The following is an 18861-nucleotide window of genomic DNA, read 5'->3' as shown; positions in this document are numbered from 1 at the left end:
ACCCTCTAGCCAAAATCATCAAAAAAATAACCCCAAAAAACTGGAGGGAGAAGGGGGAGTGAGGTCCTGAATGGTTCCCAGGCAAATTTGCCTGTGACTCTGCCTGGAGATTTGGGGAAAAAGGAGATGGGCTGCGGAGAGAGACTAGGGAGGGGTCCGCGCCCAGCACATGGAGCAGGAACAGAGGTAAATCTGATCAAAGAAAGGGTGAAGCTCTTCACTCCACACCCGTTCCTACCTGAAACATTAATAATGGTCACCTTTGGGTTGAGCCTCTTGCTTAATAAAGTATAAGGACTTCTGCCCACAGGAACAGAAGGGTACCTAGGGGGCAGGAGTGCAAGCTTGTTCCCAGCTCAGTCCCATGGCAGACATAGCCCACTGCCCACCACGGTCCAGGGCTCCTTTTCCATGGTGTAAAAGCTGTGTTTGAGGAACAGCTACCCAGCCAAGGATGTATTTCCAAGGGAATCCTGCCTCTAGGCCCCATGTTCCTGCCAACAGAAGGTGAGCGAAAGTGAGGCGGCTCATTTACAAGTCAAAATGAGGCCGTCTAGGGGGCGCCTGGGTGGCTCAGTGGGTTAAGCATCCCACTCTTGATTTCGGCTCAGGTCATGATCTTCTGGTCCGATTCCCTCTCTCTTTGACCCCTCTCTTGCTCGTGTGCTCTCTCTCTCTCTCTCTCTGTCTCTCTCAAAAATAAATAAATGGCAAAGGAGAGGGAGAGAAGGAGCCTGGGTCCCTAAATTACCACCCCGCACACAATCATCAGACTGCTTGGTGAGTCAGAAATAAAAATCTCCTGGGTTAGGCAGCTGGGATTTCAGAGTGTCTCTGCCAGAGCAGCCAGCATGAACTCCTACAGCTTTATCACCAGCGGGGTTTAGGCCAATGCGACAAGGCCCTGGCCCCGGGGCTCTCAGGCTCTGAGGGGCCAGCACAACTGCGTCCAGAATGAAAAGCCGCCAAACCAAAGCTAAACACAAAACCTGCTCTAACTGGAGGGAGGACACGTTCCAGCAAAAATCCCTCAATGGGGCTATTTTTGTCTCCAGGACGCAGGAGGGGTGACTGGGCAAGAAGCAGGAGCGGGCAGTAGGCGGAGGCAGGGGAGAGGAGGCCGATGACACCAAGGCCTCTGCTCAGCCCTTGAGCATGGCTGTGTCCTTCCAGCAGCAGCACCACGGGCCCCTGACGTGGATGCCATCAGGGCAACAGCCAGGAGTGGGAGCCGCGGTCAGGACTGCCGTGGACGGCCAATGCACAGTCCCACCGCCGAGGGTGTGAGTGGGGCCAAAGTGAAGCCGGCCCTTGTCTTACATCCTGGCTCAGAGCTGGGTTCACCTGAGAGGAAGGTACCTGGTTTGTAAATGTGCGCGTAGGTGACACCCGGGACCCCCCTGGCTCCCGTGGGGGTACCGCACACGAAGGCTGTGGGCCAGTGGTGGCCCCGACCCCTGCGATCCTCGCCCGGCCAGGCCACAACGTTCCCGCCTCCAAACCAGCGTCAACACTGAGTCACGTTGAAGAAAGCAAAACTCCGAGAACAATTTCAAAAAATGAAATTGGACAGCTGCACACACGGCTGAAAGAAAAATTCGCTGTCCCCCTCCTCCCTTCCTAGCCTTCTCCCCCCCACCCAGCCCAGAATCTGATCCAGGTGCCAAATCCGCTCCACCCCCCCTCCCACCCCCGCCCCCCCCCCCCAGGAGGTACGAAACCGATGCGACCTTTTCCGGAGGGTAATTGTGGTCCCTCTATTAAATACTTCCATATTCAAGCCCTTTGACCTGGCGAGTCCACTTCTAGGAACTGAATCCGCAGAAATGCACCCCCTCTCGGAAACTGCCAGAGAAATCTCTACAAAGCTGCCAAGATACACATTTTCGCTCCGTTTTGCCTGGGAACTTTTGTCACTCGTTCCCTTGTATGAGAAACATTATGCATCGTTGAGGATTCAGGATGTCGTCTGACCACGTAAAGGAGCCACGACCTGGTATTTTACCATTTGTTTTGAAACTGATCACCACCCGGGAGTCCCTTGAGGGCAGGGGCCGCACCCTAGCCCCTGCTCCTTTTCAGACCTGCCCGCTTGCCCCCTTCAGCACAATATTCTAGACGCAGAGCCGCTGGAGGCCCGCCTCACTCTCGGCTGTGTCCTTATTCCCCACTTCATGCAGGCGCTGCTTTAGGCAGGGAAACGGAGAGGTTCGGGAGAAGGAAGAAGGAGGAGAGAGCACGGCTGGGCATTTACGTTTTAAGGTGAAATAAGTCAGAGTTTTTAGCGTGTTGTCCCTACCTTGAACCCCCTGCAATTATAGGCAGCCGTTTTCTGGGGAGACGGAGCGGGGCTTTTGTGACCTTCTCAAAGAACTCATGTCCGTGACACTAAAAAAAAAAAAAAAAAAAAAAAGTGGTTACTAATCCCTGCGTCAGGGAGTTTCGACTCCGAAAAGGGTATGTTGAGACAGCTTCTGAGAAAGCAGGGGAGAAGGCCAGCCAACATCATAACGAGAGCTACAAGAAGCTCCAACATCAACCGTCCCACTGGTGTGCCGATTTTCCTCTTGCAAGCCCTGAAGACGGTGTTTCAAAGCACTACATTCCCCAGGCCCCCAAGCTCCTAAACCTACCTCCGCGTTGCTGTCTGTCCTAACGAAGCGTGAAGACGTATGTTCTGACTCCTTAAAAAACTAAGAAGGAACAAAAGAATCTCAGAGAGGAACACGCTCAACGTTCCAAACATCACCTACGAGACAAAATACGACAGGGTGTCCCTACCACCGTTGGCCTTGAGAGCGCGATTACTAGTCAAAGATTTTGGGGCAGGCAGTCGAAAGCAGTTGATTTTCTGTGACCGCGCGTTTCATTAATGCTGAGCTCGCCACCCTCTGGGGAGTGAGTGAGGCTTGCGGATCAGATCTAGGTTTCCCAACCCCTCAGGACACTGGCGGCTCCCCATCTACCACGACCACTATTGTGTGGCCCAAACAGAAATCAACTTAGCCTCAAGTTATTTGCTTTCAAAGAGCTCTGCTGTTCCCCGGTGCCATTACCTTTCAAGGTATCTTGGGTCTTCCTGATGCTTTGTGATCGACCAGAGTTAGATTTTGTAGCAAGAGACGTTCAGACATTTGCCACACTGTGCACGCGTGGTAAATTAACTACCGGGTTCCCGATCGTTTTCCACTACGATGCTTTATGTAAACTGCAGAGCGTCTGGCCTCCCTCCACCCCTTACCCTTCTACCATCTCATTCGCTCCAGTCCTTTCCTTTAACTCGCAGGTTAACAAATAGCTGTGCCTGAGGCCGCCTGGCACGGTGCACAGAGAGATGATCTCACCAACACCATTTACTGGCACTTACCTGCCTGCCTCATCACACTGCCCTGCGTGCTATGAAAAGCAAATAATAAAACGCAGTATTTGGTCTCAAGATACCTACCGATCAAGCAGAGGAAAACCTGTCCTGACAGCAAGAAGCATCCTAGCATGGGACAGCAGAAAGAGAGAGAACCTGGGGGGCCCAGGGGCCTAGTTGAGAAATAACATTTAGTTTCACGTTCGTTCGGTGAGTGACACAAAACAGTCATTGAAGAAGGGCGCCTGGGTGGCTCAGCCTGTTCAGCGGCTGACTCCGGCTCAGGTTACGATGTTGCGGTTCGTGAGTTCAAGCCCAGCATCGAGCTCTCTGCTGTCAGGGCAGAGCCTGCTTCGGACCCTCTGTCTCCCTCTCTCTCTGCCCCTCTTCCACTCGGTCTCTCTCTCTCTCTCTCTCTCTCTCTCAAAAATAAACATTAAAAAAACAGTCATTGAAGAATAAGTAAACACACACACACACACACACACACACACACACGATATTTGCACTTTGTAACACATTAAGACTGCTTTTGGGGCGCCTGGGTGGCTCAGTCGGTTAAGCGTCCGACTTCAGCTCAGGTCATGATCTCACGGTCCACGAGTTCGAGCCCCACGTCGGGCTCTGGGCTGATGGCTCGGAGCCTGGAGCTTGCTTCCGACTCTGTGTCTCCCTCTCTCTCTGCCCCTCCCCCGTTCATGCTGTGTCTCTCTGTCTCAAAAATAAATAAACGTTAAAAAAAAAAAAAATTAAAAAAAAAAAAGAAAAAAAGACTGCTTTTAAGATCAAGCACCGCTGTGTAGGACTTGGGAACTGGCCAAAGCCTAGGTCACTAGATATGATCATGAACTGTGGGTCAAAAGACTGGGGTTCTAGCTCCCCATAAGGTCAGGAACACAACAAGGATGCCCACTCTCACCACTGTTATTCAACATAGTGTTGGAAGTCCTAGTCTCAGCAGACAACACAAAGAAATAAAAGGCATCCAAAACGACCACGTCGCTCTTCACAAACATGACACTCTGGGTGGAAAACCCAAAGACTCCACCAAAAACCTGCTGGAACTGATGCATGAATTCAACAAAGTCGCAGAACATAAAATCAATGCCCAGAAATCGGTTGCATTCCTATACAGCAATAATGAGGCAACAGAAAGAGAAGTCAAGGAATTAATCCCCCTTACAACTGCACCAAAAACCATAAGATACCTGGGAATAAACCTAACCCAAGAGGCGAAAAATCTATGCATTGAAAACTGTAGAAAGCTGATAAGAAATTGAAGAAGGCACGCCAAAAAAATGGAAAAATGTTCCATGCTCATAGATTGGAATAACAAATATTGTTAAAATCTCAATACTACCCGTGGGACACCTGGGTGGCTCAGTCAGTTAAGCATCCAACTTTGGCTCCGGTCATCATCTCACAGTTCATGGGTTCGAGCTCCATGTTGGGCTCTGTGCTGACAGCTCAGAGCCTGGAGCCTGCTTCAGATTCTGTCTCTCCCTCTCTCTCTCTGCCCTTCTCCCACTCATGCTCTGTCTCTTAAAAATAAATAAATGATATATTTTTAATGTCAATACTACCCAAAGCAATCTACATATTCAACGTAACCCCTATCAAAACAACACCAACATTCTTCACAGAGCTAGAACAAACAATCCTAAAATTTGTATGGAAACAGAAAAGACCCCGAACAGCCAGAGCAATCCTGAAAAAGAACCCAGATTGAGACACATCACAATCCCAGACTTCAAGATGTATTACAAAGCTGTAATCATCAAGACAGTATGGTACTGGAACTAAAACAGACATATAGATCAATGGAACAGAATAGAGAACCCAGAAATGGACTCAAAAATGTATGGCCAACTTAATCTTTGACAAAGCAGGAAAGAGTATTCAATGGAAAAAAGACAGCCTCTTCAGCAAATGATGTTGGGAAAACTGGACAGCGACATGCAGAAGAATGAACCTGGACCACTTTCTTACACCAGACACAAAAATAAACTCAAAATGGATGAAAGACCTAAACATAAGACAGGAAGCCATCAAAATCCTACAGGGGAAAACAGACAACAATCTCTTTGACCTCGGCCACAGCAACTTCTTACTTGAAATGTCCCTAGAGGCAAGAGAAACAAAAGCAAAAGTGAACTACCCGGACCTCATCAAGATAAAAATCTTCTGCACGGCGAAGGAAACAATCAGCAAAACTAAAGGGCAACCAACGGAATGGGAGAAATTATTTGCAAACTACACATCAGATAAAGGGTTAGTATCCAAAATCTGTAAAGAATTTATCAAGCTCAACACTCAAAAAACAAATAATCCAGTGAAGAAATGGGCAAAAGACACAAATAGACTCTTTTCCAAAGAAGACATCCAGATGGCCAACCAACACATGAGAAAATGCTCAACATCGCTCATCACCAGGCAAATACAAATCGAAACCACAATGAGATACCCCCTCACACCAGTCAGAATGGCTAACATTAACAACTCAGGCAACGACAGATGTTGGCGAGGATGCGGAGAAAGAGGAATCCTTTTGCACTGCTGGTGGGAATGCAAACTGGTGCTGCCATTCTGGAAAACAGTATGGAGGTTCCTCAAAAAATTAAAGATGGAACCACCTTATAACCTGGCAATTGCACTACTAGGTATTTATCCAAGGGATACAGGTGTGCTGTTTCAAAGGGGCACATGCATCGCAATGTTTATAGCAGCGCTATTGACAAGAGCCAAAGTATGGAAAGAGCCCAACTGTCCAACAACAGATGAATGGATAAAGATGTGGTATATATATACATATATATATATGTGTGTATATATATATATGTATATATATGTATATATATACATATATATATATGTGTGTATATATATATATGTATATATATGTATATATATGTATATATATATGTATATATGTATATATATGTATATATATGTATATATATATGTATATATGTATATATATGTATAGATATATATACATAGATATACATACATATATGTGTACATAGATATACATAGATATACATACATGTGTGTATGTATACATATACATATATGTATATATACATATATACATACATATATACATATATATACATATACATATACATATATACATATATATGTAAACAACCTCTTAAACACAGAGGACAAACTGAAGGTTGCTGGAGGGGTGTTGGGTGGGGGGGAGGATGGGCTGGGTGATGGGCATTAAGGAGGGCACTTGTTGGGATGAGCACTGGGTGTTACAAGTAAGTGATGAATCACTAACTTCTATTCCTGAAATCATTATTACACCATACGTTAACTAACTTGGATTTAAACTTAAAAAATGAAACCATTAACCTTAAATATATATTGGAAATAAAAGCCAGTGTTTTAAATAAATAAATAAGTAAATAAATAAAAATAAAATTAAGTTAAAAAAAAAAAAGGCTGGGGCTCTGGGTCATACAAGCTCTGAGTTCTTGTCTCCTCTGTCTTCCACCTATAATGGTAGTGATCTTTAAAGTGCTGATATTGGCTTTCTACTATACCAAACTTTCCTTCCTCGGTAATCTTGGACATTGTAAGAGGCTAAGGGGCCTCCGTAGGTACCACGGCAGCTACAGACCTGGATGCACGTAACAGCAGATTGATTACGCAGTGGTATTGACCAGGCTCATAGTCATTACCGATTTGTACAGGTATTTTGACATTTTCTGGTAGATATCAGAACGGTGTCTTGGGAAAGGATGCTTCTTTCTAATTCACATCAAGTTTCCACATGCACTACCTGACAGGTCTGAGACAGAGAGGTGAGGGGAGCAAGCCAAGCCCCAAGGACCAGGGTCAAGGCCGGACCCCGTGGCTTGAGAAGCCCAGCCTGGGAAGAGACACTTCCCAGGCTGTGACTTTCACCGAGTTGCGGCTGATGCCCAAACCCTACCCGCTACACCTGACTTCCGCAGAGCTGCTCTACAAGCCCAGCCAGAGATTCTCGGCGACACCTACCCCCAAGCATGGGCCCACCTGCTCATTTCACACTTCTGTCAAAGCCCCCATCAGTGTCCCCTTGCCGGAGTCCGAAAGCTTGAGGTCAGCTTAGAGTCCTTCACGCCTCCCCCCACTGCTGTATTCGTTCGGGGAACACGGCCTTGACCTCCGGCAGCCAAGTGGTCTCTGCACCCGTCCCCTCAGTGCCAGGCCTCCTGCCACCACCCAGTTCACTCACCTCCTCTGCCCTGAACCACAGATACCCTCCTAACTTGGTCTTCAAACCACCCATCTTTCTGCTCCAATGCATCCTGGGTGGTGTTGGTTAATTGTCTACAACGCTGTCCTCAACACATCACTTCTTGCCCCCAAACCTTCACTGACATCATCCTGCTTACTGAGTCAAGGCCACACTGCTCCCAGGCAGGGCAGTACCCCCCCCCCCCCATGTAGGCAACACTCAGTAGGATCAAAATCCTCATTGTTTACAGCTAACCCACCAGTGAGGTAGGGGGAAACCATTTCTCCAAGCCTGTTTCCACATCCGTTAAATGGGGATGTTAACAGGACCTACTGTATAGAGCTGTTGTGAATACTAAGCCCAATATATACTAAGCACAATACATATACAAGTGCTTAACCCTCAGTAAATGTGAGTGGTGATGATGGTGATGATGAAGGTGAACACGATCCCCCCCCCCCCAAAACAATCCCTCAAATGGCTGTGGCTCCACTCTGGCTCACGATTCTTCCTTCTCGTGTTCGCTTCCAACCCAGGTCCCTTAGCTGCCACGCCCAATGAATGCATTTTAGCTCACGTCTGTGTTTCAGTTCCCTTTTAACTTCTCCCAAATTGCCTTCTCTAGCCCTCAGGGAATGGAATCACCCAGGACTCATTGATCAAAGTGAAGTAATGAAGAGTCCAGCCCACTTATCTCAACACCCTGACCTGACACTTGCCCGCTTGTCAAAATCATCCAAATCAAAGTTTTACTAAAGTAGCAGAGGGGCACCTGAGGGGCTCAGACGGTTGAGCATCCAACTGTGGCTCAGGTCACGATCTCGTGGTTTGTGGGTTCGAGCCCCGCGTCGAGCTCTGCGCTGACAGCTCAGAGCCTGGGGCCTGCTTCGGATTCTGTGCCTCCCTCTCTCTCTCTCTCTCTGCCTGTCCCTCATTTGTGCTCTCTCTCTCTCTCTCTCTCTGAAAAAATAAACAAACTTAAAAAAATTTTAATAAATAAAGAGTATGAAATGTGAACTTAGATATTAGATAAAAGTCCAGCTCTTCCTGGTTTGAGCTCTGCTCCGATGGGGTCCTGGATGTGAATTAAGTAACAGAAGTCCACATCTGAATAACATGCTTACCAGGCGTCACCGAGTCTGTTTCCTCATCTGTAAAATGGAGATAATGATATCCACTGCGCAGGCTGCTGTAAGAATTAAACGGCACCGTCCGTAAAGGGCCCGCGTAGGGCCCGACTCCAAGCCCAGAAAGGAGACCTTCCTTCTATACTCCTTACCCACTCTAACCAATGTGGCTAAGAATACCTCTTACTGGAGGGTGGGCTCTACTTTCAAACATGTATATGTTTTCCAGAATGCATCACTGTGAGAATCAAATCGAGAGTGATAAGAAGGTGGGGCGCCTGGGTGGCTCAGTTGGTTAAGCGTCTGACTTCCGCTCAGGTCATGATCCCGCGGTTCGTGAGTTCGAGCCCTGCATCGGGCTCTGTGCTAATGGCTCAGAGCCTGGAGCCTGCTTCGGATTCTGTGTCTCCCTCTCTCTCTCTCTCTCTCTCTCTCTGCCCCTCCCTCACTCACACTCTGTCTCTCTCTCTCTCAAAAATAAATAAACCCTTAAAAAAACATTTATTAAAAAAAGAGTGATAATAAAGCATGACAACTGTATTCGTTGGCTAGAGCTGCTGTAACAAAATATGATGGACTGGGGACTTAAACAGACATTTATTTCTCACAGTTCTGGAAACTGGGAAGTCCAAGGTCAGGGTGCTGGCAGACAGGCTAATTCTGAGGCCTCCTCTCTTGGCTTGCAGGCAGCCGCCTCCTCACCGGGCGCTCACGTGAGCTTTCCTCAGCGCATGCTCACGGAAAGCGAGCAAGCCCTCTGGTGTCTCTTTTACAAGGGCATTCAGCGCAGTCAGACCAGGGCCCCATCTTTACAACCTCGTCTAACCCTAATTACCTCCCCAAAGCCCCTTCACATGCCATCACTTTGGGGGTTAGAGCTTCAACATATTAATCTGGGGGGGGGGGAGGGGTGCACAACATTCAGTCCCTAACAACATTATTCACCACTGCCCTTATTCATTATTACAATATCACCAGTCTGCCTTCTAAGTCTCCACGGCTATGCAGGGAAGACTTCCAACAGTCCTGTCAGCCACCACACGGCATTGGCCAGTTTGCTTCTCTCCTGCTGCAGCCCTGAGGTCTCTGTAATTCCCGAAAGTTCTGCCAAGGCATTCAGTCCCCACAGAGTCCCTGGAAAAGGCCCTCAGCCATAGCCAGAGCCGCTGTTCCCTGTTACTGCTTCCTCTGAGTCCGCTGAGCCCGAAGAAGCTGCCGGAGCCAGGGCCACAGATGTGGTCAATGAAGGCCTGCCACCCGTGGCAGCCGCCACGGGCCGCAGTTGTCCCGACCCCAGAAAGCAGCAGAGGCGCCCCTCCCGCCCCCGCCTTTGGGCCGACCGTGTCACGGATTCCAGACAAAAAGCTTTCCTCCTCCTTCCCAGGATGCAAGCATGTTTCGCAGGGTCTTCTGTTCATCGCACAGAGCATGGCATGGAACGACGCTCGATAAACGTCATTTCACTGGTGGTGGCATGAACTACAGCGAGTCCTACAGGATGAACGCTGTACTCAAAACCCACCCTATCTCTAGCTCCAAGGCGGTATTGATCAGTGAAGCTTGTGGGCCTCAGTTCTCTCTCTCCCGAGCAAGGTGAGCTGCTTCCTTCCAGCACGCTGCAAGATGGGTCACACCCCTTGGCGTGCCAGGAGATATCATTCCCTCAAGGTCTCCGGGGTTGCTGGGCCGGGCCTGGGGGCCAAGAGTCACAGGCCGGACCCCTCCTGTGATCAATAGCTCCCACAGTTCACCCCCGTGTGCCACCTGATCACCACCATTCTCTACGTGCAGGACAGTCCTACTCATTGCCGTCCAGCATGAACTGGAGAAAGTTGGGAAGCACTTCCTCATGCTGAAGGAGCCCCAGCAGGCCTTCCCTCGTTCTGTCACGCGCGCACCCTAGGACAAGCCCAACTCGGGTTCCAGATGCCCTCTCCCAATCTTGCTTGGCCTCTTCATTCTTTCCTTTGATAACCCGACCTCATCCCCTCACTATACCTCCTCCAGCCATCCTTCCTGCTGCGCCGTCACCATCCATGGGACTTCGTGGGTCTTCTAGAACAGTAATTTATTCCCTAACAATTATCTGGATGGAATTCCCAAAAACTGAGCCCAAAGAGGAAGAACACCAAGATACCTTTGTATTTGAGGGCAATTTTCTAGTAGAAACCACATCCTATGAACAACTCCGTGTGTACAGATTTGAGACTTTAGATTAATAACACAATTCCCTGACAAGCACCGTCTGTGAAAACTCACATACACACATGCACACACACACACACACACACACACACACACACACAACTCACACAAGAATTAATAGACAATCTGAACAGGCTTATATCTATTAAATAAGTTGAATCAATAACTAATAACCTTCTAAAATAGAAAGTACCAGGCCTATTGAGTTCATTGGTGAATTCTACCAAATATTTAAATTCTCTACAATCTCTTTTAGCAAATAAAGCAGAAGTGTTTCTTTCTAATTAATTTGATGAGGCTGATATTACCCTAATACGGAAGCCAGACAAAGGCAAGAAAAGAAATTACAAGAAAAGAAAACTACAAGCCAATACCTCTCATAAACAAAGATGAAAAATCCTCAACAAAATACTAGCAAAGCAAACCCAACAATGTATAAAAAGAATTATACTGGGGCGCCTGGGTGGCTCAGTCAGTGAAGCATCCAACTCCGGCTCAGGTCATGATCTCAGAGTCCGTGACTTCGAGCCCTGTGTTGGGTTCCGTGCTGACAGCTCAGAACTTGAAGTCTGCTTCAGATTCGGTGTCTCCCTCTCTCTCTGCCCCTTCCCTGCCCACACTCTGTCACTCAAAAATAAATAAACATTAAAATAAAATAAAATAAAATAAAATAAAATAAAATAAAAAGAATTGTATACCATGACCCAGTGGGACTTATTCCAGGTATGCAAGTCTGGTTCAACATTTGAAAATCAGTTAACGTAACCCATCACATCAACAGGCTAAAAAAGAAGAATGACATGATTATATCAATAGATGCAGAAAAAACATTTGACAAAATCCAACATCCATTCATATGTCATCAGGAAAATGCAAATTAAAATAAGAATGAGGGGAGCCTGGGTGGCTCAGTAGGTTAAGACTCCAACCTCTGATTTCAGTCCAGGTCATGATATGATCTCACAGTTCACGATGTTGGGCTCTGCACTGACAGTGTGGAGCCTGCTTGGGATTCTCTCTCTCCCTCTCTCTCTCTCTCTCTCTGTCTCTGTCTCTGCCACTCCCCTGCACACGTTTTCTCTCTCTCTCTCTCTCTCTCTCTCTCTCTCTCTCTCTCAAACAATAAACTTTAAAAAATAAAATAAAACTTGGACAGAACCAAGGTGCCCTTCGGTAGGTGAATGGATTAACAAACTGTGGTCCATCCAGACGATGGAATGTTATTCAATGATAAAAAGAAATGAGCTATCAAGCCACGAAAAGACATAGAGGAACTATAGGCTATTATTAAGCAAACGAAGCCAACCTGAAAAGGCTATATACTGTATAATTCCAATTACATGATGTTCTGGAAAAAGCAAAACTATAGAGAAGAGACCGTAAAGTACAATGGTTTCCAAGGGCTGGGAGAAAGAAGGACAAATCAATAGAACACAGAAGATTTTGAAGGCGGCAAAAATACTCCATACGATACTATAATGATGGATACATGTCATTACACATTTGTCCAAACCCACAGAATGTACCAGTACCAATGTACCAATACCAAACACTAACGTAAACTATGTCAACCAATACCAAATACTAATGTAAACTATGTCAGTGTAAATTCATCAATTATATAATAAACTCACCACTCTGGTGGAGGAGGTTGATAATGGGGGAGGCTGTGCGTGTGTGGGAGCAGGAGGCACATAGGAAATACCGGTACCTTCTTAATTTTGCTGTGAACCTAAAACTGCTCTAAAAAAGTGTCTGTAAAAAAATCATGCTGCAGGGGCGCCTGGGTGGTTCAGTCAGTTAAGCATCCAACTTCAGCTCAGGTCATGATCTCATGGTTCACGAGTTCAGTCCCCGCATCAGGCTCTGTGCTGACAGCTCGGAGGCTGGAGCCTGCTTCGGATTCTGTGTCTCACTCTCTCTCTGCCCCTTTCCTGTTCGCACTCTGTCTCTCTCGCTCTCAAAAATATATAAACATTAAAAACTTTTTTTTTTTTTTTTTTTTTTTGCAGCTGAGGTCAAAGAGGTTGTTGCCTGTTTTGTCCTCTAGGGTTTTGATAGTTTCCTGTCTCACATGTAGGTCTTTCATCCATTTTGAGTTTATTTTTGTGTCTGGTATAAGAACCTGGTCTAGTTTCATTCTTCTGCACGTTGCTGTCCAGTTCTCCCCCCACCATTTGCTAAAGAAGGCTGTCTTTTTTCCATTGGATACTCTTTCCTGCTTTGTCAAAGATTAGTTGGCCATACATCTGTGGGTCCAATTCTGGGTTCTCTATTCCAACGGTCTATGTGTCTGTTTTTGTATCAAAACCGTACTGTCTTGATGATTACAGCTTCGTAGGGGAAGGCTCTGGCACTGGAGGGTATTATGCTAAGTGAAATAAGTCAGAGAAAAGGCAGATATCGTACGTTTTCACTCATGATGTGGGGCTTGAGAAACTTAACAGGAGACCATGGGGGAAGGGAAGGGGGAAAAAGTAGTTACAAACAGAGAGGGAGGGAGGAAAACCATAAAAGCCTCTTAAGTACAGAGAACAACGGAGGGTTAATGGGGGGGGGGGCCGGGGGAGAGGGGAAAATGGGTGATGGGCATGGAGGAGGGCACTTGTTGGGATGAGCACTGGGTGTTGTATCGAAGGAATCTACCCCCAAAACCAAGAGCACACTGTATACACTTTATGTTAGCCAATGGGAGAGTAAATTATAGTTAAAATAAACAAAGAAACCATTTTAATAACCTTGTAAGATGTCTTAATCATGCTGTAAAATCAAAATGTTGTTCAGTTGGTATTTTTACGCAAATGAACACATTAGTCGGCATCCATGGTCAAGTGCTGCGGCAGTCAATAAAAAGGAGGAGGAAGGCGGTGAACGTGTCCACAGTTGGCCGCACAGTGGTACTCCAGGTATCTCACCTACATTCAAGTTCACTCTCAATCACGCTTGTCCCAATTGCAAGTAGGCGACGGTTTCCCTGGACAGCTACGTTACTCCCCTAATTTTAACCTTCCTGAGTCCACTCCCCTCGTTTCTCATTAAACCGTGGCCCTAAGAATCCACGCTACCTATCACAACCACCTTGCGGAAGGAAAGAGGAGGATGCTCCCTCTCACAAGAGAAGAGGGTTGCTTCCTTCGACACAGGCATCTGCTACCTTGGATTCGCCGATATGGAAAAATAGATTTACGCGCCCTCAAAAAGAAACTGAAGGGTATTTCCCGGTAGGCTGTAGGGTTCGATGCCCGATCCTATCCAAAGCAAAAAGCTGAACACAGACCCGAACTCAGATCCCACCATCCACGGATGGAGCTGGCCGGTCAGCCTGTCTCAAGTCTTCCCCCTCCTTGCCTCCCACATCTAGCCGGTCCCCTAGTCTGTTGTTCAAGGATCCCAGCTATGCCTGCATCCCAACCCCAGAGACCCTCACCTTCCTGAAGTCAGGCAATTGCCTGCAGGGCCCCAGGCCTGTCCTGCCTGCCCCACCCTGCCCTGGCAAACCCACTCTACATGATTCAAAATAACAAGCATTCACTGAGCACCTATTATGTGCCAGGCCCTAAGCATTAGGATACGGCAATGTAGGATTAGATCCAAGGGTCCTCCTTCCAAATCAGGACTCTCTGTTTTCGTGATCCACCAGAATCCCATGGATCTTTATTTCAAAGGTGAAAATGGTAATAATAATGCCTATAAGTTATACAGAATTTAGGATGTGTAAGGCACCATTCCAAGCATTTTGCCTACACTGACTCATCCAATCCCCATACCATCCCTGTGAGGTACCGTTCGTATTTAACAAATGGCAAACTGAGGCAGAGAGATGGCCTAGGGAGCCTACCCGCCAGTAAGTGGCAAAGCAGATGTAGCACAAGCAGCCTGGCTCTGGAGTCAAGGTCTGGACTACCGGGCCAAGAGCTGGTGGGGGCAATAGAAAGGGAAACGACATTCAATGCAATATGTATTAATTTAACACTTACTGGGTGCTCAGACCAAGGAGTCAGAGATGAAGGTAAGTGCCTCCAAGAGGGGGAAGCTTCCTTTCTCCACCTCCCTTTCAAAGACAAGGTCAGCCCCGCACAAACACACGTCCAACACAGATGATATCTTAGCAGACGGAGCCTCCCGCCTCTAAATCCACTCTACCGTATGCCAGATAATGCACATAAAATGCTTTATTGGCGTGCGGGAGTCCTTCATATCCCCCAAGGTCTCCACTAGGTTTTTATTACCTCCATCCTATACATGTGGAAGCTGAGCTCTTGGCCCTTGTATCGAGTTCTTGGGGAACCGTTGGCCAGGCTGCGAGCGCCTTGACACTGAGAATACCTTTCATTTTTCTGCCCCCCACCCCCACCCCCCGCTCAGCCCTCCAGCAGGCACTCAGAAAACAGCGGCGACATTGCACTACATCAACAAGCCAGCGGGGTGCTCTGAGCACCCTGACACCTGATAATATCCCGCAGGGATCTTGCCGTCGGTGTCCTCTCCCGTTCGTGTTCACACAATAAAAATTGACCTGAACATCACGTTTTATCAGCGGCCACTACCAGAGCTTTGCATGCGAGGATTGGTTAGAAACCTCACTCTCACCACATCTCCCAGGGAACGGAACCAAAAACACTCCTCCAGGGTGAGGGGGTGCACACACAGGCATCGAGGACCCCTGCCGGCCAGGTCTCCTCCCGGGGAGGTGAGCTTTCCGTGTGGGCACCTGGAAATAGAACCCACACGCTCTCTGCTCCTTGTTGCCCTGGAGCCTTGACAGCTGTCAGCTGTTCGGACATAGCCTGACAATAACGAGCCCCGTAATGCCTCTTCAGGGTCTTGCTAAGTCATCAGATCCCCTGGTGATGCCATCTGCCGCCGGGGGGGAGCACGTCCAGAGATCCTGATCCCCAGGCGGCAGCCTGACAACGGGATTTTAGCCCGGGATTTATGCCAGGCACACAGACCCAACCTGACACTGCAGGGTTTAGAATTCAGAGCCCATACGCCACGAGTCCCCAGGGAGAAAAGCAAATGATTTTCTGAAGATAGTGGGACCTGCTGTTTCCTCTTAGGAACCCATTAATAACATGCTAATAAAAACGAAGTATCATCAAAAGAACATATTTAGATCAACTGTTCCCTTCAGCAGGTTGGAATTTCTGCAACAATCGGGAACAGCTTTGAGCTCTGCATAGCAGCTCCCACGCCAGACACAATCTGTCTGTTGCAAAGGGGATGAGTCAGCCTGGGGGGAGGGGGGGAGGGCAAGGACAACCTCCTACCCCAACTCCGCCCCCCACAGCAGCAGGGCCGCTCAGCTGGGTTTTCTTGTGGGATGAGCTCTTAACCTGCCTAACAGGTCACTTCTCTCTGCTTTAAAAGGAAGGGTGGTATCCCAGAGGCTCCCAAACTTTGAGGGAAGTGGCCTGTCACCGAAGCAACGACCCTCCTTCAGAGCAGGGGTGAAGCCCACCCAGCTCCTCCTCTGTCCGGGTTTCCAAAATGCAAAGCTCTATAGATACCTTTGACCCCTCCTTTCTGTCTGTTCCTCGCGTCTTCTATACCCCCAGCTATAAACTGGGCTTTGTGCCACTTCCTGATGGGTGTTGCAGGCGTTTATTCATTCAGGAAGGCATTCATGCAGGCAGGCAGGCATTCGTTAATGCATGCATGCAGGCAGGCATTCATGCACGCATGCATGCATGCAGGCAGGCATTCATCCATGCAGGCAGGCATTCATGCACGCATGCATGCATGCAGGCAGGCATTCGTCCATGCATGCAGGCAGGCAGGCATTCGTTCATGCATGCAGGCAGGCAGGCATTGGTTCATGCATGCAGGCAGGCATTCGTTCATGCATGCAGGCAGGCAGGCATTCGTGCATGCGTGCATGCAGGCAGGCCTTCCGCAGGGCTGGCTGAGCACCATTACATGCTGCGTCAGGTGTTAGGGGCGTTGGGCTGAAGTTATAGCCCAGCACCACCCTCCTGGATCCCATCCACCCAGCCCTTCCTCTTACCCCTGCTTCCCACGGCAACAAGAGAAGCCTTGCAGGTAAAAAGGCTGGACACCAGCCTGTCCGCCCAGGTTGGAGGGGCTCCTGCTGGCTCCCTCCTGGCTCCCTGCAGGCCGGCTACCCTCCCGAGAGCTGAGCCTGGCAGAGCAGGGCCTGCTTCCTCCCGTCACACCTCTGCAGACACTCGAGGGCCCCCCGGCTCCCCCACTGCGGGGACGTCTCCTAAGGGCCCCTCTTCGCCGGCCTGCCTGGAGAGGCAACTGGGCCTCTGAGCCCCTCCCCCCCCTCCCCGAAGTCCACAGTTTGCCCCCTGGAGGGTGTGCAGACCTGCCTTCCCTCCTCCCCGCCCCCCACCCCTGCTTTCTATCCACCTGGCTCCCAACAGCGCTTTCCACAGGAGCCTTCGGGGAGGCCCTCAGCTCAGCGACACCGGATTCCGACCTTCACCGTCCTTTCTCCGTTTTCTCCTCTGTCGCCAAACGGTGGGGGGGTGGCAGGGGATGCCACCCCACAGTCTGCCACTCTGACACGTGGATTGTTGTGAGCAGAAGGCAATCGGGACCCAGCTGACTCAGGAAAGGTTGTGTTGTGTTGTGTTGTGTTGTGTTTCACCCTTCCCTTAACTGCCTAAAAAACATAGATCAAGGGCTTGTGCCAGGAGGAGAGTTCCTACCAGAGATGACTTTTTATATCAGACTGAGCGACGTGACCAACATCTGTTTCCCAGACATTTGCTCTCCCGTCGTCCCGTGAACTGCTTCCTCCCCCCAGCCCCAGACCCCTTCCCCTTCTCCTTAGCTCCCAGCCTCCATTGCCTGGTGTCTTGGAGCTTCCCCAGTCTTTGGGGCTCCCGTATGTATGGAATTAATTGGAATCAATTAAAAGCAGCTCTTGCGTCCGTTTAATCATGAGACCCGCCCACGAACCCACGAGGGAGGGGGGCGGGTGTCCCTCCCCACGACGCCCACAAACGGGCATCCCTTCCAGCACCTGAAGAGGGAACTGCCCGAGACTCTGCCGTCAGCCCCACGCTGGCAGTGGCTGCCACCACCCCCCTCACCACCCCGGGCTCAGGGGTGGCACCTGTGGGCTGGCTGGTTCCTGAACTCCCAAGGTTCCCAAACACAGCTCCGCACAGCCCGTCTCCTCGCCCCGCCCAGCTCGTCCCTCACTGCCCCGTGTCGCTTCTCTGCTTCTCTCCCTAAAACCCTCAGAGGAGGCCACAGAGCACCGTGGCTACGATTGTGACCGCGGACACTGGACTGTGTGGTCTCAGTCCTAGCCATCCCATCGCTACCCGGGCGACCCTGAGCGGGTGACTTAACTTCCCTGGGCCTTGGTTCCCTCATCTGCAAAAAGGGGATGATCGTAGTGTCTGTCTTCTAAGAGGTGCTGGAAACACTGACACGGGGCTCAGATCCACATCTGGCACAGAGTGCGTGTCCTGAACGTTCTTACCGAATAAAGAACGGCTCCCTGTTGCGCAGCATTTAAACCCCGGGCTTGGGGAGCCTGGGTGGCTCAGTCGGTTAAGCGGCCGACTTCGGCTCAGGTCATGATCTCGCGGTCCCTGAGTTCGAGCCCCGCGTCAGGTTCTGTGCTGATGGCTCAGAGCCTGGAGCCTGTTTCGGATTCTGTGTCTCCCTCTCTCTGACCCTCCCCCGTTCATGCTCTGTCTCTCTCTGTCTCAAAAATATCTGGACTTTCTTCTGCCTAGAAGGTTCTTCCCCACTAGCTCCTGGCCTCCCTGCCCACCCCTGTGCTCCTCCACACCCCACCCCTGTGTTTCATCTCCCTCCTAAGCTTGCTTGCTTTCCACGGGCCTAACAAACCAGTCCTTCTCAGCACATCGCGCAGTGTTTATTGACTAGTAGGTGCTCAATAAATATTCGATGCAAGAACAAATGTCCAAGCTGTACAATAGATCAGT

The 18861-nt window shown here is 49.1% G+C and overlaps 1 long non-coding RNA gene across 1 annotated transcript in view; it reads right to left on the bottom strand.

Moving 5' to 3' along the window:
- The window catches only part of LOC132685991 (uncharacterized), a 31945-nt gene extending 13847 nt beyond the window's left edge, over positions 1-18098 (bottom strand). The window contains exons 1-2 of the long non-coding RNA XR_009613378.2: positions 18015-18098; positions 2300-2388 (exon numbers count right to left, since the gene is read on the bottom strand). This is a non-coding gene — a long non-coding RNA (uncharacterized LOC132685991). The remainder of the gene's footprint in view (positions 1-2299; positions 2389-18014) is intronic.
- Positions 18099-18861: the final 763 nt, after the last annotated feature.

The sequence above is a fragment of the Panthera onca genome, chromosome F1, assembly GCF_046562875.1.
Source record: "Panthera onca isolate mPanOnc1 chromosome F1, mPanOnc1 haplotype 2, whole genome shotgun sequence".
Classification (NCBI taxonomy): Eukaryota; Metazoa; Chordata; class Mammalia; order Carnivora; family Felidae; genus Panthera; species Panthera onca.
Note: the sequence above shows the minus strand (reverse complement) of the source record. Positions and strands in the feature narration are given on the sequence as shown.